Raw genomic sequence first — 23,365 nt, forward strand, 5'->3', positions numbered from 1 at the left:
GCTCTCTGCTCTGCACGCCCCACTTGCCTCATCCGCGAGCGCCGCGCCCGAGTTTGCCTCGTTCGCCGCCGGCTGCTCACTGCTCCGCATGCACGACGTGCACGCGCCGCTGGCCGGCTAGCAGCACCACGCCGTCGGCCACAAGCTCCTCCCTGCGGCTCTGTGCTGCTGGTCCTCCACTGCACTACTGCTCCTCGAGCTTGCCGCTGGCCTACTCGACTCGCGGCCCTGCCGCCGAGCTCGTCGTTGTCCTCGAAGGCTCGACCTCCTCCCTGCACCACTGCGCCGCTGGCTGCTGCGACGGTGAGCTCCTCTGCTCCCTGGACAAGATTGCTGTCCTCCCCTAAACAAGCTAGCCGTCCTCATCGCTGAACTGTTACCTGAAGAAGGTGCTCCAGTTTAAACTTCAGTTTCAGTATCATCTGCAATCATCAACACGGTGGACCTGTCAATCTGTCATACTGTCCAAAAAATTACTAGGACCAATTCATGGTGTACTGCTACTTTAATTCCAAGGGTGTTATGCTACCCTTGCTTTCTGCTTTATGCCAAGGAGATGCTACTCTCAGGAAAATATAGCTACACATCCTTTTATAGGGAATGCAATATCCCTTATGAAATGCATAATTAAAGTAGCAGTAATAAACTAAATGGCCAGCTGAGAATGGTTCTCTTACTCTTTAGGATATGTGCATGTTGGATATAATGTCTTCAGTATACTTATCATAACGCGCTTGGAATAAAGCTATGGTCCTAGTAACAGCCTTAGAATCAAAGATGCATGAGGAGACTGATTCTTGTGAGACTGTTGACAGGATACCTACGCTGGATGTAGAGCATCAGGAAGAAACATCACAAAGAAGTGCAAAAGTATGAATGATAGGCAAGAAACATCTATAGTGAAATGTGGACAACAGAGGTTTTTGGGTTCAGCAACCTACAATCTACTTGTGTAAAATATATCATAAATCTTGGTCTGGGCAGTGTCTATTTGTTGATAGTCATGTTAGAATCTCAATATAGCTAATATCTGCTAACAATATAATAAATCAATAATGAGTCCCGCGGAAGGAGAAGCGGTAGCAATCAAAGCATATAAACATAAAACTACAGCCTACGGAAAACAACACATCCCGCGGCAAGCAGAAAGAACACTATTTCATCCAACCAAATGAAGATAGCGACCCAACCAAATTACAGCAACAGATGACATCGGATCAATCGAACCAATTCACTGTAGGAACTGAACTACAAACTGCCTGTATAACATCCTGAAGCAAAATCTCAATACTGAAAGTGCATCTGCTACATTATTCAGGTAGAGAGATTGATGCCTATGATCGACTATATTGTTTGAGAACAAAATGAGGAGCTTTTGAGATAACAACAAGCAAGCAATAGGAGCAGCAGATGTATACCCATGTTTAGACAATATATAGTTGATTAATGTTACACAATCAATTGATGTCCATATTTTACAGGTTGTAAGTTGATTCTAAAATGGAGTTCAAAAATTTTGTTGCCAAAGATTTTCTTTGCCCCATATGTATGTATGGAAACATAGGCAGCCTCTACACTGCATCATGTTGCCTATGTTTCCTCCCTATACTGAAACTTCCAATACCAGTATTCTAGGTCAACTAGTCCTGGCTGCTCAGGAATTGGAATTGCTTGCAATAATTGCAGAGAAGAAGAAATAACACAGTAAGCATGAGCAAGGTACTGAACCTATTTTGCTAGTAAAATGACTACTGAAATCTATGATGATTACTGGGATGGTTGTGATGATTACTAGACTGTTGAAAGTACGTAATCTTGATCTTGGGAGACTGATTCTGGAGCAACATAAACATGCGATGCTTATTTAGCAAGAATTTTTCACTGTTGAAAATGCACACCATCCCAAATTCCCTAACACTTCATCAACATAGAGGAATTAAACAACAGAGCTGGACTGAGTTAAGTGAGATGGCATGCTAAGCATCAGTTTTTAGAAGCTGAGTAAAATTTATGAACCTGAGATAGAGGGGTTCAGACTGTGTGCAGAACGTCTTAACAGAGCAGCATTATGTTTTTGTGCCATAGCCATTTCAGGAAACAATTTCATTTCTAGGTCAACTCACTATCCGTTGCTCACCTCGGACGAAAAAAAGTGAAGTGACACAGAACATGAGTAGCTAAAACATGGGATATCAACAGATTAATCTAGCAAAAACTGAAAGTAATTCCCTTCCAAAAAACAGGAGTACTAAATCAACATGAATTAGTTGTGCGTGTCTAGGAACTACTTGCGTACCCAAGGCAATTATGTGTGGTAGAGAAGTGCTAAAGAAAGGTATGATTTGGCGTGTGGGCCACGGCAATGATGCCCTTATTTGGGAAGACCAGTTGATTTACATAATGACATCACAGAGCTGAAAACTATGACTGAGCTAATCAAGACGGCTACAGGTAACTGGGGTGACGAATTAGTAAAGAAACATTTTGTCCTCAATCCTACGTCTACCGCGTCCATGGGACCAAGGCGATGACTTGTGGGCTTGGAAGGAGGAAAAATAAGGTTCATATACGGTTCATTCTGCTTACCACTTGTTGGTGCAATGTGGAGGGGAAGCAGCAGGCAGCTCTAACAGGGACTCAGATATGGTCTGGAAAGTACAGGTATTCTGGTGGAGAGCCATCAAGGGTCTGGAAACAACTCCTATTTTTGGAAGGGATTTATGATCATTACTCCAGCATACTATTTTCTCCCAAAACAATTAAGAGGTTCCTGTAATTCTATTCATGCCCAAAAAACCGAGGTTGGATTTCCCTACTCGTCAATAGGTATAAATAGACAATCAGAACTCATCCCTACTCATCAAAATTCACTTCTTTTCGTTCTCGACAAAAAGGAAAAAACCACTTCACCTTGTTATAACCATGGGGGCTAAGATCGCTGCAACAGTCGTTGCCTTGTTACTACTAACATTCTGTAAGTCCCTTCAGGTTTACGATTCCTAATGCTTGTACTATATATATGGACCGTCAAATGAAGTTGCTAGTGTTGTAAAATGTATATGTGGATTGCCTAGCCCTTTCCATCAGTTCGGACTTTTGGTTCAAGTGGCTAGTGCATGAAACTTAACATGGTATCAGAGCCCCAGGTCTCGAGTTCAAATCCTGGCTTTCACATGGTTTTCGCAATTAAGCCTAAAAATTGTTGTTGCCCCCCTCTTATATGGTTTTCGCAATTAAGCCTAAAAATTGCTGTTGCCCCCCTCTTTAGCCACCGCTGGTGCCCTGTTTCGGTGTGCTCTTCTTCTTTCACGTGTTGACTTCCTCTTCTTCCGTCACACGCGAGTGGGGGTGTTGTGAAATGTATATGTGGATTGCCTAGCCCTTTCCATCAGTTCGGACTTTTGGTTCAAGTGGCTAGTGCATGAAGCTTAACAGCTAGTACTATATGATTTTATCCCAGTATTTTCTCTTGACAAAATGCTATTTAAATCCTTCAGTGTCATTCTGTTAAGAGCTTAGTTTCTGGTATATATTTTGAATGCAAATTAACATGACGAGCATCTTGTGGTTGGTTGATTGATCAACTAGGTGTGGAGGCACAGGATTGCGGCGGACCAATCCATACCTTCAAAGACAAATGCCAAGGGGTCTCAGGGAGGAGGGTCAGAGGTCACCTAGCCACGGGGGAACGATTTAATGGACAAACGGTAGTGCCTTCTAATTATTTTACCGCCACATGCAGCGCTGCTTGCAAAGCTGCGAACTTCACTGGCGGAAGCTGCGAGAATGATGGTATATGCTACTGCCATTGTTATGATGGAGTCCACCCATCAAAAGAAAGCACCGAGTAACGTGTTGAGCATGTAGGAGATGAATTTCTCCTTCTCATTGTATGTTTAGGCAAATTTTCGGTTTATGGTCTTACAATTTAAAGATTTATATCTCATGAAAAAATAAAGGAAACATGAAATGATTTTCATCTTGCGTCGACAACAATGAATCTTAAGCTTCTTGATGTTCTCGTCTTGCTTCGACATCAAAGAATCTTTCTCTTATCCTCACCTAATGAACAATCATTCCCAATGACTAATTAATTGAAATTACTCACTTTTTATCTCCCAAATCAATGAAGATATCCGATCAAATTCTAGGTATGCAAATAAAAAATGGACGGTATTAATATTTATTATTACTAAATAGACTTTCCTCCAAATACAATTAAGAGATTCATATCAACATTAAAATCCAGGTATGCATATCCAAATTAGAATTAAAATTAGGAATTAGTTCACCCACGTTGCATAAATAAACTTTTGAACCCATCCCTCACCAACGAAATCCACTTATCTTGTTTGTCGCCCAAAAAAGTACTCATTTATCTCGGTGAAACCATGGAGCTTAAGATGTTCCAAACAGCCTTGGCCTTGCTACTACTAATCTATTGTGAATCCCTTCAAAATATATATCTCTACTCATATTATATGATTGTAAGCTCAATATTTTCTCTTGAGAGCATGGTAGTTTTTGTATCTTGAAAACATGTTTAACTGATATAACATTACTACATACATCGTCATTCTACAGCTGCTCAAATGGCAAGATGGTTTATAATCTAAAAATAGTCAAGCCTAGACTGGCTTTCTCCAATAAGCTAGCTAGCCTATTGAAACTACAACTTACAAGCATAAAAGTATGTACCAGCTTCATCTTAAGAGTGAGAAGAAAGTGCCATTACTACGATACAATTTTGTACGTGCTCAAGCGGCATGATTGTTAATAGCATACAAATTCTCAAGCCAAGATTGTTTGTCTGCAATAAGCTAGCCGGAGCCTTAAACAATGAACCAGCTTCATCTTATTTGAGTTGAATCCCAGCATTGGCTTCATCTGATAAAATCGTTGAGTCGAAGTATAGAAAGATAAAACACTACCACTGTCATATGACATGTCAAAGATCATGAATTTGACAGATTGGAGTAAAAAAGCCCTTGTGCCTGTCGTTGAACATCAAAATTTAAGCCTAAATATCCAATTAAAAAGGATATATTGAATGACATGAACAAAGGTAGCACAAGATAATTTATCTCCATGGGAACATACAAAAAAAAGACCCTCAACTGGGTAGCACTCTAGTTGTATGCGCGCAACAGTATGTATGCATTGTGAGACTTTCTTGTTTTGGTATTAGACCACTTCGTATATACCTGGCCAAAAGGTGAATTTATACCATTCTCAAACCGGGAGAGCAACCATGCAGACTACCGGCAAATTAGGAGTAGACACTGGCACTGAAACTTAACTAGCAGAATGCAGTAACAGTCTGAACTTAACTTGCACGATTTTGTAAAATTTGTTTAATATTTATGAATAATCATAAATATGACATGATTAATGACTACATTGAGGATGGCAATTCAATCGAAGGCGGCATGACAATACAGTGAGAGGGAGGGGATCGAGGGAAAGTTGGTTACTGACAATTTCTCTATTGTTCCGGTCGCTGGCCGGCCTCGTCGTTCCTGGGCCATGAAGTTGGAGGTGCGCTTGGAGCCCAAGAACGACCTAGGCGGCTGTAAGGCGATCTAGGGTTTCTTGCCCCTGCCGCCGGAGTGGACTCCGGCGTAGGGTTTCTTCTCATGCCGTCTCGGACGGATCTCTCCGTTACTTTCTGCCCGGACCCTCCCCTCCGTAAATGTGGGTTGCGTTGAGGCGGCTAGGGTTTTCTCGCAAGATACGTTGACGGCCGTGAGGGCTGCTTCAAGGGGAGCGGGCTCATCATGGAAAGCCCGACAAACTCATCAAATCAGGCGGGAGGATCGGGAACAAAGAAGGATGAGGCGATCGGAGATCTTTTGGAGCGTCTTGGCTTGGAGGAGGATGAACTCAATGATCTGGTCTTCGAGGAGGAAGAATCTGCTCCAAAACAAGGTATAAAGTGGATGGCTCTTCTAAAAATTCATACATCAAATCAATTTAGTCCCATTACGTTCGAACAACATATGAGGAATGCCTGGTCTCCGGCACAACAATTGGAGTTCAATCAGGAAATATGTTTATGCTTTTGTCTGGGTGATTGGTTAAAATTTTCTGAAGGGGGCCATGGTTGTTTAGACAGAATGTTGTTTGCATAGAAAAGTATGATGGTTTAGCACCCACGGATACAGTTGACCTTAATCACTTTGAAACTTTGATTCAAATCCATAAACTCCCTGTGGGCTACAGGAATGAGGCCCTGATAAAGAACCTCACGGAAAGGAATATAGGGCAAGCTATTAAAGTTGAAACTGCTGTTCATGGACTGGGCAATTTTGTTCGGGTTAGAGTAAGATTGGACGTGAGGAAGAAGTTGGCTCGCGTGGTCACCATATCTAGAGAGAATAAGCGGAAGTACTGATACGTCCAAAACGTATCTACTTTCCCGAACACTTTTGCTATTGTTTTGCCTCTAATTTGTGTATTTTGGATGCAACTAACACGGACTAACGTTGTTTTCAGCAGAATTGCTCTGGTGTCTCGTTTTTGTGCAGAAATCCAACTTTCAGGAAAATCCTCGGAATTTATGCGAAAGGTCCTATTTTCCCAGAATACTGACGGAGCCAGAAGGGCAAGCCATGTGGGGGCCCGAGGGCCCCACACACTAGGCCGGCGCGGCCCAGGAGGGGGGCGCGCGGCCCTAGTGTGTGGCGGCCTCGGCTGGTCCCCGACGCCCTCCTTCGGACTACTTAATGCCTTCGACCTAAAAACGCACGCGGGGTTAGTCGAAATCGCCAGAAGATATCCAGTACGCCGCCACCGTCGCGAAACTCCGTCTCGGGACCAGAAACTCCGTTCTGGCTCTCCGCCGGGACGGGGAATTGGAGGAGATCATCGCCATCATCACCACCGACGCCTCTCCATCGACCAGCCATGTTTCCCCATCCATGTGTGAGTAATTCCCCCGCTGTAGGCCGAAGGGGATGGTAGGGATTGGATGAGATTGGTCATGTAATAGCATAAGATTGTTAGGGCATAGTGCCTAGTGTCCATAATTGGTACTTTTATGATATTGTTGCAACTTGTTATGCTTAATGCTTGTCACTAGGGCCCGAGTGCCATGATTTCAGATCTGAACATGTTATCGATTCATGATGATATTCATTGCTTTATAATCTTACCTGCAAGTTGTATACACGTATTGTTGTCCGGAACCTAAGGCCCCAAAGTGACAAAAATTGGGACAACCGAAGGGGATGGCGGTGATATGAGGATCACATGTGTTCATGGAGTGTTAATGCTTTGCTCCGGTGCTCTATTAAAAGGAGTGCCTTAATTTCCAGTAGATTCCCTAGAGGCCCGGCTGCCACCGGCTGGTAGGACAAAAGATGTTGTGCAAGTTTCTCATTGCGAGCACGTACGACTATATATGGAACACATGCCTATTGATTGATTAGTACTTGGATACCATTTTATTATCTGCAAATGTCCTGCTTTGAGTGTTACATGAGTTTCTCTCATTCATGCAACGCCCGTTCATCCATCCCTGTGCCTACAGTATCTTAATCCTGCTGTTTACTATAATCACAACTGCTGTCTTTGTTACTCTGCTGCTGTTATTTCACTACTGCTACTGCTATATGAAGGAGATATGCCCAAGAGGCAATAATAAAAGTGGTTATTATATATCTTTATGTTTATGATAAATGTTTATATGTCATGCTATAATTGTATTAACTGAAACATTAGTACATGTGTGATATGTAAACAACAAAGAGTCCCTAGTATGCCTCTTAACTAGCTTGTTGATTAATGGATGATTAGTTTCATAATTATGAACATTGGATGTTATTAATAACAAGGTTATGTCATTATATGAATGATGTAATGGACACACCCAATTAAGCGTAGCATAAGATCATGTCATTAAGTTATTTGCTATAAGCTTACATACATAGTTACCTAGTCCTTATGACCATGAGATCATGTAAATCACTTATACCGGAAAGGTACTTTGATTACACCAAACGCCACTGCGTAAATGGGTGGTTATAAAGGTGGGATTAAGTATCCGGAAAGTATGAGTTGAGGCATATGGATCAACAGTGGGATTTGTCCATCCCGATGACGGATAGATATACTCTGGGCCCTCTCGGTGGAATGTCGTCTAATGTCTTGCAAGCATATGAATAAGTTCATAAGAGACCACATACCACGGTACGAGTAAAGAGTACTTGTCACGAGATGAGGTTGAACAAGGTATAGAGTGATACCGATGATCAAACCTCGGACAAGTAAAATATCGCGTGACAAAGGGAATTGGTATCGTATGTGAATGGTTCATTCGATCACTAAAGGCATCGTTGAATATGTGGGAGCTATTATGGACCTCCAGATCCCGCTATTAGTTATTGGTCGGAGTAAGTACTCAACCATGTCCGCATAGTTCGCGAACCGTAGGGTGACACACTTAAAGTTGGATGTTGAAATGGTAGAACTTGAATATGGAATGGAGTTCGAATATTTGTTCGGAGTCCCGGATGAGATCCCGGACATCACGAGGAGTTCCGGAATGGTCCGGAGAATAAGATTCATATATAGGATGTCATTTTATGTGTTTTAAAATGATGCGGAAGGTTCTATGGAAGGTTCTAGAAGGTTCTAGAAAAGTCCGGAAGAAACCACCAAGGAAGGTGGAGTCCCGGAGGGACTCCACCTCCATGGCCGGCCAACCCTAGAGGGGGAGGAGTCCCAAGTGGACTCCCCCAAAGGGGGCCGGCCACCCCCTCCATGGAAGGTGGAACTCCCACCTCTAGTGGGAGTCCTAGCTTGGGTAGGTTTTCCTATCATATGGAAGGTTTTGGGTTCGGGTCTTATTCGGAGACTTGTAGTCCAACCCTTGGGGCTTCCACCTATATAATGAGGGACAAGGGGAGGGGGCCGGCCACCTCAAGACCACCACCTGGCCGCACCCCCAAGTGGCCGGCCACCCCCTCCCAAACCCTAGCCGTCCCTCTCTCCTCCATAGCTCCCGCGTGCTTTAGCGAAGCTCCGCCGGAGTTCTCCACCGCCACCGACACCACGCCGTCGTGCTGTCGGATTCAAGAGGAGCTACTACTTCTGCTGCCCGCTGGAACGGGAGGTGGACGTCGTCTTCATCAACAACCGAACGTGTGACCGAGTACGGAGGTGCTGCCCGTTCGTGGCGCCGGTGATCAAGATCTTCTACGCGCTTTTGCAAGCGGCAAGTGAACGTCTACCGCAGCAACAAGAGCCTCATCTTGTAGGCTTTGGAATCTCTTCAAGGGTGAGACTCGATAAACCCCTCGTTGCTACCGTCTTCTAGATTGCATCTTGGCTTGGATTGCGTGTTCGCAGTAGGAAATTTTTTGTTTTCTATGCAACGTTATCCTTCAGTGGTATCAGAGCCGTGTCTATGCATAGATGGTTGCACGAGTAGAACACAATGGTTTTGTGGGCGTTGATGCTTTTGTTATCTTTAGTTTGAGTACTTTGCATCTTTGTGGCATAGTGGGATGAAGCGGCTCGGGCTAACTTTACATGACCGCGTTCATGAGATTTGCTCCACGCTCGACATGCAACTTGTATTGCATAAGTGGCTTTGCGGGTGTCTGTCTCTCCTACTATAGTGAAGATTCAATTTACTCTTCTATTGACAACACTAGTATCACCGTTGTGATTCATGTTCGTAGGTAGATTGGATCTTACTCGAAAACCCTAAACCACGTAAAATATGCAAACCAAATTAGAGAACGTCTAACTTGTTTTTGCAGGGTTTGGTGATGTGATATGGCCATAATGTGATGATGACTATGTATGAGATGATCATTATTGTATTGTGGCAACCGGCAGGAGCCTTATGGTTGTCTTTAAATTTCATGTTGAGTAGTATTTCAAAGTAGTTGTAATAGTTGCTACATGGAGGACAATCATGAAGACGGTGCCATTGACCTTGGTGCTTCGCCGACAATGATGGAAATCATGCCCGTTGTTGATGGAGATCATGTCCGTGCTTTGGAGATGAAGATCAAAGGCGCAAAGACAAAAGGGCCATATCATATCACATATGAACTGCATGTGATGTTAATCCTTTTATGCATCTTATTTTGCTTAGATCGCGACGGTAGCATTATAAGATGATCCCTCTCACTAAAATATCAAGATAATAAAGTGTTCATCCTTAGTAGCATCGTTGCCAAGACTTGTCGTTTCGAAGCATTTCGTGATGATCGGGTGTGATAGATTCAACAAGTGCATACAACGGGTGTAAGCCAGTTTTGCACATGCGGATACTAAGGTGGCCTTGACGAGACTAGCATGTACAGACATGGTCTCGGAACACGTGATACCGAAAGGTAGAGCATGAATCATATGATTGATATGATGAACACTTTGAGTGTTCGCCATTGAAGTTACATCTTGTCTCGTGATGATCGGACTTGGTGTGGTGGATTTGGTTCGTGTGATCACTAAGACAATGCGAGGGATATTGTTTTGAGTGGGAGTTCACCTAGTTTTTAATTCTGTTGAATTAAAATTTGAACTCAATTTGTCATAAACATTAGTCTAAACTATTGCAAATATGTTGTAGATATGGCGTCCTCAATCAATTTTAACCAGTTCCTAGAGAAAGAAAAGCTTAAGAGCAACGGTAGCAACTTCACCGACTGGTTCCGTCATGTGAGGATCTTCCTCAATGGCGGAAATCTGCAATATGTGCTTGATGCACCGCTAGGTGACCCTCCTGCAGAAACTGAAACCGATGAAGTAAAGAATGTTTACGCAACTCGGAAAACTCGGTACTCTCAAGTTCAGTGTGCCATCCTATGCAGTCTGGAAGCCGATCTTCAAAAACGTTTTGAGCACCACGATCCACATGAGTTAATCAATGAGTTGAAGACTATCTTTGAAACTCATGCGGCTGTGGAATGCTATGAAGCATCGAAACACTTCTTCAGTTGCATGATGGAAGAAGGCAGCTCCGTTAGTGAGCACATGCTCGCCATGACCGGGCATGCGAAGAAACTCAGTGATTTGGGAATAGTGATTCCTAACCGACTGGGGATTAATCGTGTCCTTCAATCACTGCCACCTAGTTACAAGAACTTTGTGATGAACTACAATATGCAGAACATGAACAAAGAGTTACCTGAACTCTTCTCCATGCTGAAATCTGTTGAGATTGAGATCAAGAAAGAGCACCAAGTGTTGATGGTCAACAAGACCACCAGTTTCAAGAAACAGGGCAAGTCTAAGGGAAAATTCAAGAAGGGTGGCAAGAAAGCTGCCACACCTCCTGTGAAACCTAAGACTGGCCCTAAGCCTGATGCTGAGTGTTATTACTGCAAGGAGAAGGGACACTGGAAGCGTAATTGCCCCAAGTATTTGGCGGATCTGAAGAGCGGCCTTGTCAAGAAGAAGAAAGAAGGTATATCTGATATACATGTTATAGATGTTTATCTTACTGGTTCTCGTACTAGTACCTGGGTATTTGATACTGGTTCGGTTGCTCATATTTGTAACTCGAAACAGGAACTAAAGAATAAACGAAGACTACTAAAGGATGAAGTGACCATGCGCGTTGGAAATGGATCCAAAGTCGATGTGATCGCTGTCGGCACACTTCCTCTACATCTACCTTCGGGATTAGTTTTAAGCCTCAATAATTATTATTTTGTACCCGCATTGAGCATGAACATTATATCTGGATCTTGTTTAATGCAAGACGGTTATTCATTCAAGTCTGAGAATAATGGTTGTTCTATTTTTATGAATAATATCTTTTATGGTCGAGCACCTGAAAAGAATGCCTTATTTCGGTTAGATCTCGATAGTAGTGATACACATATACATAACATTGATGCTAAACGAATTAAATTAAATGATAATTCTACTTATATGTGGCACTGTCGTCTTGGTCATATTGGAGTGAAACGCATGAAGAAACTCCATACCGATGGATTACTTGAATCACTTGACTTTGAGTCACTTGATAGATGCGAAGCATGTCTGATGGGAAAAATGACTAAGACTCCATTCTCTGGTATTATGGAGCGAGCTACTGACTTATTGGAAATCATACATACCGATGTGTGCGGACCAATGAGTGTAGCATCGCGCGGTGGTTATCGTTATGTTCTAACCTTCACAGATGATCTGAGTAGATATGGGTATATCTATTTCATGAAACATAAATCCGAAACTTTTGAGAAGTTTAAGGAATTCCAAAGTGAAGTAGAAAATCAACGTAACAAGAAGATTAAATTTCTACGATCTGATCGCGGAGGTGAATATCTGAGTTATGAGTTTGGCATGCATTTAAAGAAATGCGGAATACTTTCACAATTGACACCGCCGGGAACACCACAACGAAACGGTGTGTCCGAACGTCGTAATCGAACTCTCTTAGATATGGTTCGTTCTATGATGTCTCTTACTGATTTGCCGTTATCATTTTGGAGTTATGCAATAGAGACAGCCGCATTCACTTTAAATAGAGCACCATCAAAATCCGTTGAAACGACACCGTATGAATTATGGTTTAATAAGAAACCTAAGTTGTCGTTCCTGAAAGTTTGGGGTTGCGAAGCCTATGTAAAAAAGTTACAACCGGACAAGCTAGAACCCAAAGCGGAGAAATGCGTCTTCATAGGATACCCTAAGGAAACTATAGGGTACACTTTCTATCACAGATCCGAAGGCAAGATCTTTGTTGCTAAGAACAGAACCTTTCTTGAGAAAGAATTTCTCACTAAAGAAGTGACTGGAAGAAAAGTAGAACTCGATGAGATTGAAGAATCTCTGCTCGTTGATCAGAGTAGCGCAGTACCGGAAGATGTTCCTGTGCCGCCTACACCGGCAACAAAGGAAGCTAATGATAATGATCATGAAACTTCAAATGAGACAACTACTGAACCTCGCAGATCGACAAGGGAACGTGCCACTCCTGATTGGTATGATCCTTGTCTAAATGTCATGATTGTGGATAACAATGATGAAGACCCTGCGACGTATGAAGAAGCGATGATGAGCCCAGATTCCAACAAATGGCAAGAAGCCATGAAATCCGAAATGGGATCCATGTATGATAACAAAATATGGACTTTGGTAGACTTACTTGATAGCCGAAAGGCTGTCGAGAATAAATGGATCTTCAAGAGAAAAACAGATGCTGATGGTAATATTACTGTCTATAAAGCTCGACTTGTCGCAAAGGGTTTCCGACAAATTCAAGGTGTTGACTACGATGAGACTTTCTCACGTGTAGCGAAGCTAAAATCTGTAAGGATTTTGTTAGCAATAGCTGCATTTTTCGATTATGAGATTTGGCAGATGGATGTCAAAACGGCGTTCCTTAATGGAGACATTGAGGAAGAGTTGTATATGGTACAACCCAAAGGTTTTGTCGATCTAAAAATGCTGACAAAGTATGCAAACTTCAGCGTTCAATCTATGGACTGAAGCAAGCATCGAGAAGTTGGAACCGACGTTTTGATAAGGTGATCAAAAACTTCGGGTTTATACAGTGTCATGGAGAGGCCTGTATTTACAAGAAAGTGAGTGGGAGCTCTGTAGCATTCCTGATATTATATGTAGATGACATATTATTGATTGGGAATGATATAGAACTATTAAGCAGTGTAAAGGGTTATTTGAATAATAGTTTTTCAATGAAAGACCTTGGTGAAGCATCATATATATTAGGCATCAAGATTTATAGAGATAGATCAAGACGTCTAATAGGGCTATCACAGAGTACATATCTAGACAAGATTCTAAAGAAGTTTAGAATAGACGAAAGCAAGAAAGGATTCTTACCTATGTTACCAAGCAAGGTCTTGAGTAAGACTCAAGGTCCGGCTACGGCAGAAGAAAGAGAAAGGATGAGTCAGATCCCCTATGCCTCGGCAGTAGGCTCTATCATGTATGCCATGCTATGTACAAGACCGGATATAGCGCATGCTGTTAGTTTGACTAGCAGATATCAAAGTGATCCAGGAATGGAACACTGGACAGCGGTCAAGAATATCCTGAAGTACTTGAAAAGAACTAAGGATATGTTTCTTTGTTATGGAGGTGACCAAAAGCTCGTTGTAACAAGTTACACCGATGCAAGTTGGAACACTGATCCTGATGACTCTAAGTCACAGTCTGGGTACGTGTTTATATTGAATGGTGCTGCGAAGGTGGGCAAGCTCGAAGCAGTGCACGGTGGCGAAATCCTCAACAGAATCGGAGTACATAGCGGCTTCAGAGGCTTCATCAGAAGCGGTATGGATGAAGAGGTTCATTATAGAGCTCGGTGTGGTTCCTAGTGCATTGGACCCACTAGTCATCTACTGTGACAACATGGGTGCCATCGCCAATGCACAAGAACCAAGGTCACACAAGAGGCTGAAGCATATCAAGCTGCGTTATCATTCGATTCGCGAGTACATCAAAGATGGAGAAGTAAAGATTTGCAAAGTACACACTGATCTGAATGTAGCAGATCCGTTGACTAAAGCTCTCCCTAGGGCAGAGCATGACCAACACCAGAATGCCATGGGTGTTAGGTACCTTACAATGTAATCTAGATTATTGACTCTAGTGCAAGTGGGAGACTGAAGGAGATATGCCCAAGAGGCAATAATAAAAGTGGTTATTATATATCTTTATGTTTATGATAAATGTTTATATGTCATGCTATAATTGTATTAACTGAAACATTAGTACATGTGTGATATGTAAACAACAAAGAGTCCCTAGTATGCCTCTTAACTAGCTTGTTGATTAATGGATGATTAGTTTCATAATCATGAACATTGGATGTTATTAATAACAAGGTTATGTCATTATATGAATGATGTAATGGACACACCCAATTAAGCGTAGCATAAGATCACGTCATTAAGTTATTTGCTATAAGCTTACATACATAGTTACCTAGTCCTTATGACCATGAGATCATGTAAATCACTTATACCGGAAAGGTACTTTGATTACACCAAACGCCACTGCGTAAATGGGTGGTTATAAAGGTGGGATTAAGTATCCGGAAAGTATGAGTTGAGGCATATGGATCAACAGTGGGATTTGTCCATCCCGATGACGGATAGATATACTCTGGGCCCTCTCGGTGGAATGTCGTCTAATGTCTTGCAAGCATATGAATAAGTTCATAAGAGACCACATACCACGGTACGAGTAAAGAGTACTTGTCAGGAGACGAGGTTGAACAAGGTATAGAGTGATACCGATGATCAAACCTCGGACAAGTAAAATATCGCGTGACAAAGGGAATTGGTATCGTATGTGAATGGTTCATTCGATCACTAAAGTCATCGTTGAATATGTGAGAGCTATTATGGATCTCCAAATCCCGCTATTAGTTATTGGTCGGAGTAAGTACTCAACCATGTCCGCATAGTTCGCGAACCGTAGGGTGACACACTTAAAGTTGGATGTTGAAATGGTAGAACTTGAATATGGAATGGAGTTCGAATATTTGTTCGGAGTCCCGGATGAGATCCCGGACATCACGAGGAGTTCCGGAATGGTCCGGAGAATAAGATTCATATATAGGATGTCATTTTATGTGTTTTAAAATGATGCGGAAGGTTCTATGGAAGGTTCTAGAAGGTTCTAGAAAAGTCCGGAAGAAACCACCAAGGAAGGTGGAGTCCCGGAGGGACTCCACCTCCATGGCCGGCCAACCCTAGAGGGGGAGGAGTCCCAAGTGGACTCCCCCAAAGGGGGCCGACCACCCCCTCCATGGAAGGTGGAACTCCCACCTCTAGTGGGAGTCCTAGCTTGGGTAGGTTTTCGTATCATATGGAAGGTTTTGGTTTCGGGTCTTATTCGGAGACTTGTAGTCCAACCCTTGGGGCTTCCACCTATATAATGAGGGACAAGGGGAGGGGGCCGGCCACCTCAAGACCACCACCTGGCCGCACCCCCAAGTGGCCGGCCACCCCCTCCCAAACCCTAGCCGCCCCCCTCTCCTCCATAGCTCCCGCGTGCTTTAGCGAAGCTCCGCCGGAGTTCTCCACTGCCACCAACACCACGCCGTCGTGCTGTCGGATTCAAGAGGAGCTACAACTTCCGCTGCCCGCTGGAACGGGACGTGGACGTCGTCTTCATCAACAACCGAACGTGTGACCGAGTACGGAGGTGCTGCCCGTTCGTGGCGCCGGTGATCAAGATCTTCTACGCGCTTTTGCAAGCGGCAAGTGAACGTCTGATACGCGTTCAACACGCGTCCGTTGGGAACCCCAAGAGGAAGGTGTGATGCGTACAGCGGCAAGTTTCCCTCAGTATGAAACCAAGGTTATCGAACCAGTAGGAGCCAAGAAGCACGTTGAAGGTTGATGGCGGCGGGATGTAGTGCGGCGCAACACCAGAGATTCCGGCGCCAACGTGGAACCTGCACAACACAACCAAAGTACTTTGCCCCAACGAAATAGTGAGGTTGTCAATCTCACCGGCTTGCTGTAACAAAGGATTAACCGTATTGTGTGGAAGATGATTGTTTGCAGAAAACAGTAGAACAAGTATTGCAGTAGATTGCATTTCAGTAAAGAGAATTGGACCGGGGTCCACAGTTCACTAGAGGTGTCTCTCCCATAAAATAAACAGCATGTTGGGTGAAAAAATTACAGTTGGGCAATTGACAAATAAAGAGGGCATGACCATGCACATACATATCATGATGAGTATAGTGAGATTTAATTGGGCATTACGACAAAGTACATAGACCGCCATCCAACTGCATCTATGCCTAAAAAGTCCACCTTCAGGTTATCATCCGAACCCCCTCCAGTATTAAGTTGCAAAGCAACAGACAATTGCATTAAGTATGGTGCGTAATGTAATCAACAACTACATCCTTAGACATAGCATCAATGTTTTATCCCTAGTGGCAACAGCACAACACAACCTTAGAACTTTCTATCACTGTCCCAGGTGTCAATGCAGGCATGAACCCACTATCGAGCATAAATACTCCCTCTTGGAGTTACAAGCATCTACTTGGCCAGAGCATCTACTAGTAACGGAAAGCATGCAAGATCATAAACAACACATAGATATAACTTTGATAATCAACATAACAAGTATTCTCTATTCATCGGATCCCAACAAACGCAACATATAGAATTACAGATAGATGATCTTGATCATGTTAGGCAGCTCACAAGATCCGACAATGATAGCACAATGGGGAGAAGACAACCATCTAGCTACTGCTATGGACCCATAGTCCAGGGGTAGACTACTCACACATCACTCCGGAGGCGACCATGGCGGCGTAGAGTCCTCCGGGAGATGAATCCCCTCTCCGGCAGGGTGCCGGAGGCGATCTCCTGGATCCCCCGAGATGGGATCGGCGGTGGCGGCGTCTCAGTAAGGTTTTCCGTATCGTGGCTCTCGGTACTGGGGGTTTCGCGACGGAGGCTTTAACTAGGCGGAAGGGCAGGTCAGGAAGGGGCACGAGGGGCCCAGATGACAGGGCCGCGCGGCCAAGACCTAGGCCGCGCCGCCCTGTAGTCTGGCCGCCTCGTGGCCCCACTTCGTCTCCTCTTCGGTCTTCTGGAAGCTTCGTGGCAAAATAGGACCCTGGGCGTTGATTTCGTCCAATTCCGAGAATATTTCGTTACTAGGATTTCTGAAACCAAAAACAGCAAAAACAAAGAATCGGCACTTCGGCATCTTGTTAATAGGTTAGTTCCAGAAAATGCACGAATATGACATAAAGTGTGCATAAAACATGTAGATAACATCAATAATGTGGCATGGAACATAAGAAATTATCGATACGTCGGAGACGTATCAGCATCCCCAAGCTTAGTTCTGCTCGTCCCGAGCAGGTAAAACGATAACACAGATAATTTCTGGAGTGGCATGCCATCATAAACTTGATCATACTATTTGTAAAGCATATGTAGTGAATGCAGCGATCAAAACAATGGTAATGACATGAGTAAACAACTGAATCATAAAGCAAAGACTTTTCATGAATAGCACTTCAAGACAAGCATCAATAAGTCTTGCATAAGAGTTAACTCATAAAGCAATAATTCAAAGTAAAGGCATTGAAGCAACACAAAAGAAGATTAAGTTTCAGCGGTTGCTTTCAACTTGTAACATGTATATCTCATGGATATTGTCAACATAGAGTAATATAATAAGTGCAATAAGCAAGTATGTAGGAATCAATGCACAGTTCACACAAGTGTTTGCTTCTTGAGGTGGAGAGAAATAGGTGAACTGACTCAACAATGAAAGTAAAAGAATGGTCCTTCAAAGAGGAAAAGCATCGATTGCTATATTTGTGCTAGAGCTTTGATTTTGAAAACATGAAACAATTTTGTCAACGGTAGTAATAAAGCATATGTATCATGTAAGTTATATCTTACAAATTGCAAGCCTCATGCATAGTATACTAATAGTGCCTGCACCTTGTCCTAATTAGCTTGGACTACCGGATCATCACAATGCACATGTTTTAACCAAGTGTCACAAAGGGGTACTTCTATGCCGCCTGTACAAAGGTCTAAAGAGAAAGCTCGCATTTTGGATTTCTCGCTATTGATTATTCTCAACTTAGACATCCATACCGGGACAACATAGACAACAGATAATGGACTCCTCTTTTATGCATAAGCATGTAACAACAATTAATAATTTTCTCATTTGAGATTGAGGATATATGTCCAAAACTGAAACTTCCACCATGGATCATGGCTTTAGTTAGCGGCCCAATGTTCTTCTCTAACAATATGCATGCTTAACCATAAGGTGGTAGATCGCTCTTACTTCAGACAAGACGGACATGCATAGCAACTCACATGAAATTCAACAAGGAATAGTTGATGGCGTCCCCAGAAAACATGGTTATCGCACAACAAGCAACTTAATAAGAGATAAAGTGCATAAGTACATATTCAGTACCACAATAGTTTTTAAGCTATTTGTCCCATGAGCTATATATTGTAAAGGTGAATGATGGAATTTTAAAGGTAGCACTCAAGCAATTTACTTTGGAATGGCGGAGAAATACCATGTAGTAGGTAGGTATGGTGGACACAAATGGCATAGTGGTTGGCTCAAGTATTTTTGATGCATGAGAAGTAATCCCTCTCGATACAAGGTTTAGGCTAGCAAGGCTTATTTGAAACAAACACAAGGATGAACCGGTGCAGCAAAACTCACATAAAAGACATATTGTAAACATTATAAGAATCTACATCGTCTTCCTTGCTGTTCAAACTCAATACTAGAAATTATCTAGACCTTAGAGAAACCAAATATGCAAACCAAATTTTAGCATGCTCTATGTATTTCTTCATTAATGGGTGCAAAGCATATGATGCAAGAGCTTAATCATGAGCACAACAATTGCCAAGTATCACATTACCCAAGACATTTATAGCAATTACTACATGTATCATTTTCCAATTCCAACCATATAACAATTTAACGAAGGAGAAACTTCGCCATGAATACTATGAGTAGAAACCAAGGACATACTTGTCCATATGCCACAGCGGAGCGTGTCTCTCTCCCATAAAGTGAATGCTAGGATCCATTTTATTCAAACAAAACAAAAAACAAAAACAAATCGACGCTCCAAGCAAAGCACATAAGATGTGATGGAATAAAAATATAGTTTCAGGGGAGGAACCTGATAATGTTGTCGATGAAGAAGGGGATGCCTTGGGCATCCCCAAGCTTAGACGCTTGAGTCTTCTTAGAATATGCAGGGGTGAACCACCGGGGCATCCCCAAGCTTAGAGCTTTCACTCTCCTTGATCATGTTGCATCATACTCCTCTCTTGATCCTTGAAAACTTCCTCCACACCAAACTCGAAACAACTCATTAGAGGGTTAGTGCACAATAAAAATTAACATGTTCAGAGGTGACACAATCATTCTTAACACTTCTGGACATTGCATAAAGCTACTGGACATTAGTGGATCAAAGAAATTCATCCAACATAGCAAAAGAGGCAATGCGAAATAAAAGGCAGAATCTATCAAAACAGAACAGTTCGTATTGACGAATTTTAAAATGGCACCAGACTTGCTCAAATGAAAATGCTCAAATTGAATGAAAGTTGCGTACATATCTGAGGATCATGCACGTAAATTGGCTTAATTTTCTGAGCTACCTACAAGGAGGTAGACCCAGGTTCGTGACAGCAAAGAAATCTGGAACTGCGCAGTAATCCAAATCTAGTACTTACTTTTCTATCAAAGACTTTACTTGGCACAATAAAACACTAAACTAAGATAAGGAGAGGTTGCTACAGTAGTAAACAACTTCCAAGACACAAAATAAAAACAAAGTACTGTAGGTAAAAACATGGGTTGTCTCCCATAAGCGCTTTTCTTTAACGCCTTTCAGCTAGGCGCAGAAAGTGTGTATCAAGTATTATCAAGAGATGAAGCGTCAACATCATAATTTGTTCTCATAATAGAATCAAAAGGTAACTTCATTCTCTTTCTAGGGAAGTGTTCCATACCTTTCTTGAGAGGAAATTGATATTTAATATTACCTTCCTTCATATCAATAGTAGCACCAACAGTTCGAAGAAAAGGTCTTCCCAATATGATGGGACAAGATGCATTGCATTCAATATCCAAGACAATAAAATCAACGGGGACAAGGTTATTGTTAACGGTAATGCGAACATTATCAACTCTCCCCAAAGGTTTCTTGTGGAGCTCTTTCCGTGTGCCATTCAGAGTAGTTGATCATCATATTATCAAGAAGCTTTGTTGCTTCACCAAGAGTGATGGACATAAAGGTACCTCCAGCAGCTGAATCCAATAAATTCCGTGAAGAAAAATTTAGTCCTGCATAGAAGGTTTGGATGATCATCCAAGTAGTCAGTCCATGTGTTGGGCAGTTTTTAACCAAAGATTTCATTCTTTCCCAAGCTTGAGCAACATGTTCAGTATCTAATTGTTTAAAATTCATTATGCTACTCCTCAAAGATATAATTTTAGCAGGGGGATAATATCTACCAATAAAAGCATCCTTGCATTTAGTCCATGAATCAATACTATTCTTAGGCAGAGATAGCAACCAATCTTTAGCTCTTCCTCTTAATGAGAAAGGGAACAATTTTAATTTTATAATGTCACCATCTACATCTTTATATTTTTGCATTTCACATAGTTCAACAAAATTATTAAGATGGGCAGCAGCATCATCAGAACTAACACCAGAAAATTGCTCTCGCATAACAAGATTCAGTAAAGCAGGTTTAATTTCAAAGAATTCTGCTGTAGTAGCAGGTGGAGCAATAGGTGTGCATAAGAAATCATTATTATTTGTGGTTGTGAAATCACACAACTTAGTATTTTCAGGGTTGACCATTTTAGCAACAGTAAATAAAGCAAACTAGATAAAGTAAATGCAACTAACTAATTTTTTTGTGTTTTTGATATAGCAAACAAGATAGCAAATAAAACTAAGCAAGACAAAAACAAAGTAAAGAGATTGAGAAGTGGAGACTCCCCTTGCAGCGTGTCTTGATCTCCCCGGCAACGGCGCCAGAAAAAGCTGCTTGATACGCATTCAACACGCGTCCGTTGGGAACCCCAAGAGGAAGGTGTGATGCGTACAGCGGCAAGTTTCCCTCAGTATGAAACCAAGGTTATCGAACCAGTAGGAGCCAAGAAGCACGTTGAAGGTTGATGGCGGGGGATGTAGTGCGGCGCAACACCAGAGATTCCGGCGCCAACGTGGAACCTGCACAACACAACCAAAGTACTTTGCCCCAACGAAACAGTGACGTTGTCAATCTCACCGGCTTGCTGTAACAAAGGATTAACCGTATTGTGTGGAAGATGATTGTTTGCAGAAAACAGTAGAACAAGTATTGCAGTAGATTGTATTTCAGTAAAGAGAATTGGACCGGGGTCCACAGTTCACTAGAGGTGTCTCTCCCATAAAATAAACAGCATGTTGGGTGAACAAATTACAGTTGGGCAATTGACAAATAAAGAGGGCATGACCATGCACATACATATCATGATGAGTATAGTGAGATTTAATTGGGCATTACGACAAAGTACATAGACCGCCATCCAACTGCATCTATGCCTAAAATGTCCACCTTCAGGTTATCATCCGAACCCCCTCCAGTATTAAGTTGCAAAGCAACAGACAATTGCATTAAGTATGGTGCGTAATGTAATCAACAACTACATCCTTAGACATAGCATCAATGTTTTATCCCTAGTGGCAACAGCACAACACAATCTTAGAACTTTCTGTCACTGTCCCAGGTGTCAATGCAGGCATGAACCCACTATCGAGCATAAATACTCCCTCTTGGAGTTACAAGCATCTACTTGGCCAGAGCATCTACTAGTAACGGAAAGCATGCAAGATCATAAACAACACATAGATATAACTTTGATAATCAACATAACAAGTATTCTCTATTCATCGGATCCCAACAAACGCAACATATAGAATTACAGATAGATGATCTTGATCATGTTAGGCAGCTCACAAGATCCGACAATGATAGCACAATGGGGAGAAGACAACCATCTAGCTACTGCTATGGACCCATAGTCCAGGGGTAGACTACTCACACATCACTCCGGAGGCGACCATGGCGGCGTAGAGTCCTCCGGGAGATGAATCCCCTCTCCGGCAGGGTGCCGGAGGCGATCTCCTGGATCCCCCGAGATGGGATTGGCGGTGGCGGCGTCTCAGTAAGGTTTTCCGTATCGTGGCTCTCGGTACTGGGGGTTTCGCGACGGAGGCTTTAAGTAGGCGGAAGGGCAGGTCAGGAACGGGCACGAGGGGCCCAGATGACAGGGCCGCGCGGCCAAGACCTAGGCCGCGCCGCCCTGTAGTCTGGCCGCCTTGTGGCCCCACTTCGTCTCCTCTTCGGTCTTCTGGAAGCTTCGTGGCAAAATAGGACCCTGGGCGTTGATTTCGTCCAATTCCGAGAATATTTCGTTACTAGGATTTCTGAAACCAAAAACAGCAGAAAACAGCAACTGGCACTTCGGCATCTTGTTAATAGGTTAGTTCTAGAAAATGCACGAATATGACATAAAGTGTGCATAAAACATGTAGATAACATCAATAATGTGGCATGGAACATAAGAAATTATCGATACGTCGGAGACGTATCAACGTCTACCGCAGCAACAAGAGCCTCATCTTGTAGGCTTTGGAATCTCTTCAAGGGTGAGACTCGATAAACCCCTCGTTGCTACCGTCTTCTAGATTGCATCTTGGCTTGGATTGCGTGTTCGCGGTAGGAAATTTTTTGTTTTCTATGCAACGTTATCCTTCACTATAAAACTGTTACTACTGATAAACTCTTGCGAGCAAGTCTGTTTCCAGGTGCAGCTGAAT

General features: G+C 42.7%; 1 long non-coding RNA gene across 1 annotated transcript; it reads left to right on the forward strand.

The window, feature by feature from the left end:
- Positions 1-2,876: 2,876 nt before the first annotated feature.
- Positions 2,877-3,979, forward strand: LOC127340721 (uncharacterized). Its single transcript, XR_007874802.1, has 2 exons — positions 2,877-2,974; positions 3,589-3,979. It is a non-coding gene; the product is annotated as an uncharacterized lncRNA (long non-coding RNA).
- The last annotated feature ends 19,386 nt before the right edge of the window (positions 3,980-23,365 follow it).

The sequence above is a fragment of the Lolium perenne genome, chromosome 3 (genome assembly GCF_019359855.2).
Source record: "Lolium perenne isolate Kyuss_39 chromosome 3, Kyuss_2.0, whole genome shotgun sequence".
Lineage (NCBI taxonomy): Eukaryota > Viridiplantae > Streptophyta > Magnoliopsida > Poales > Poaceae > Lolium > Lolium perenne.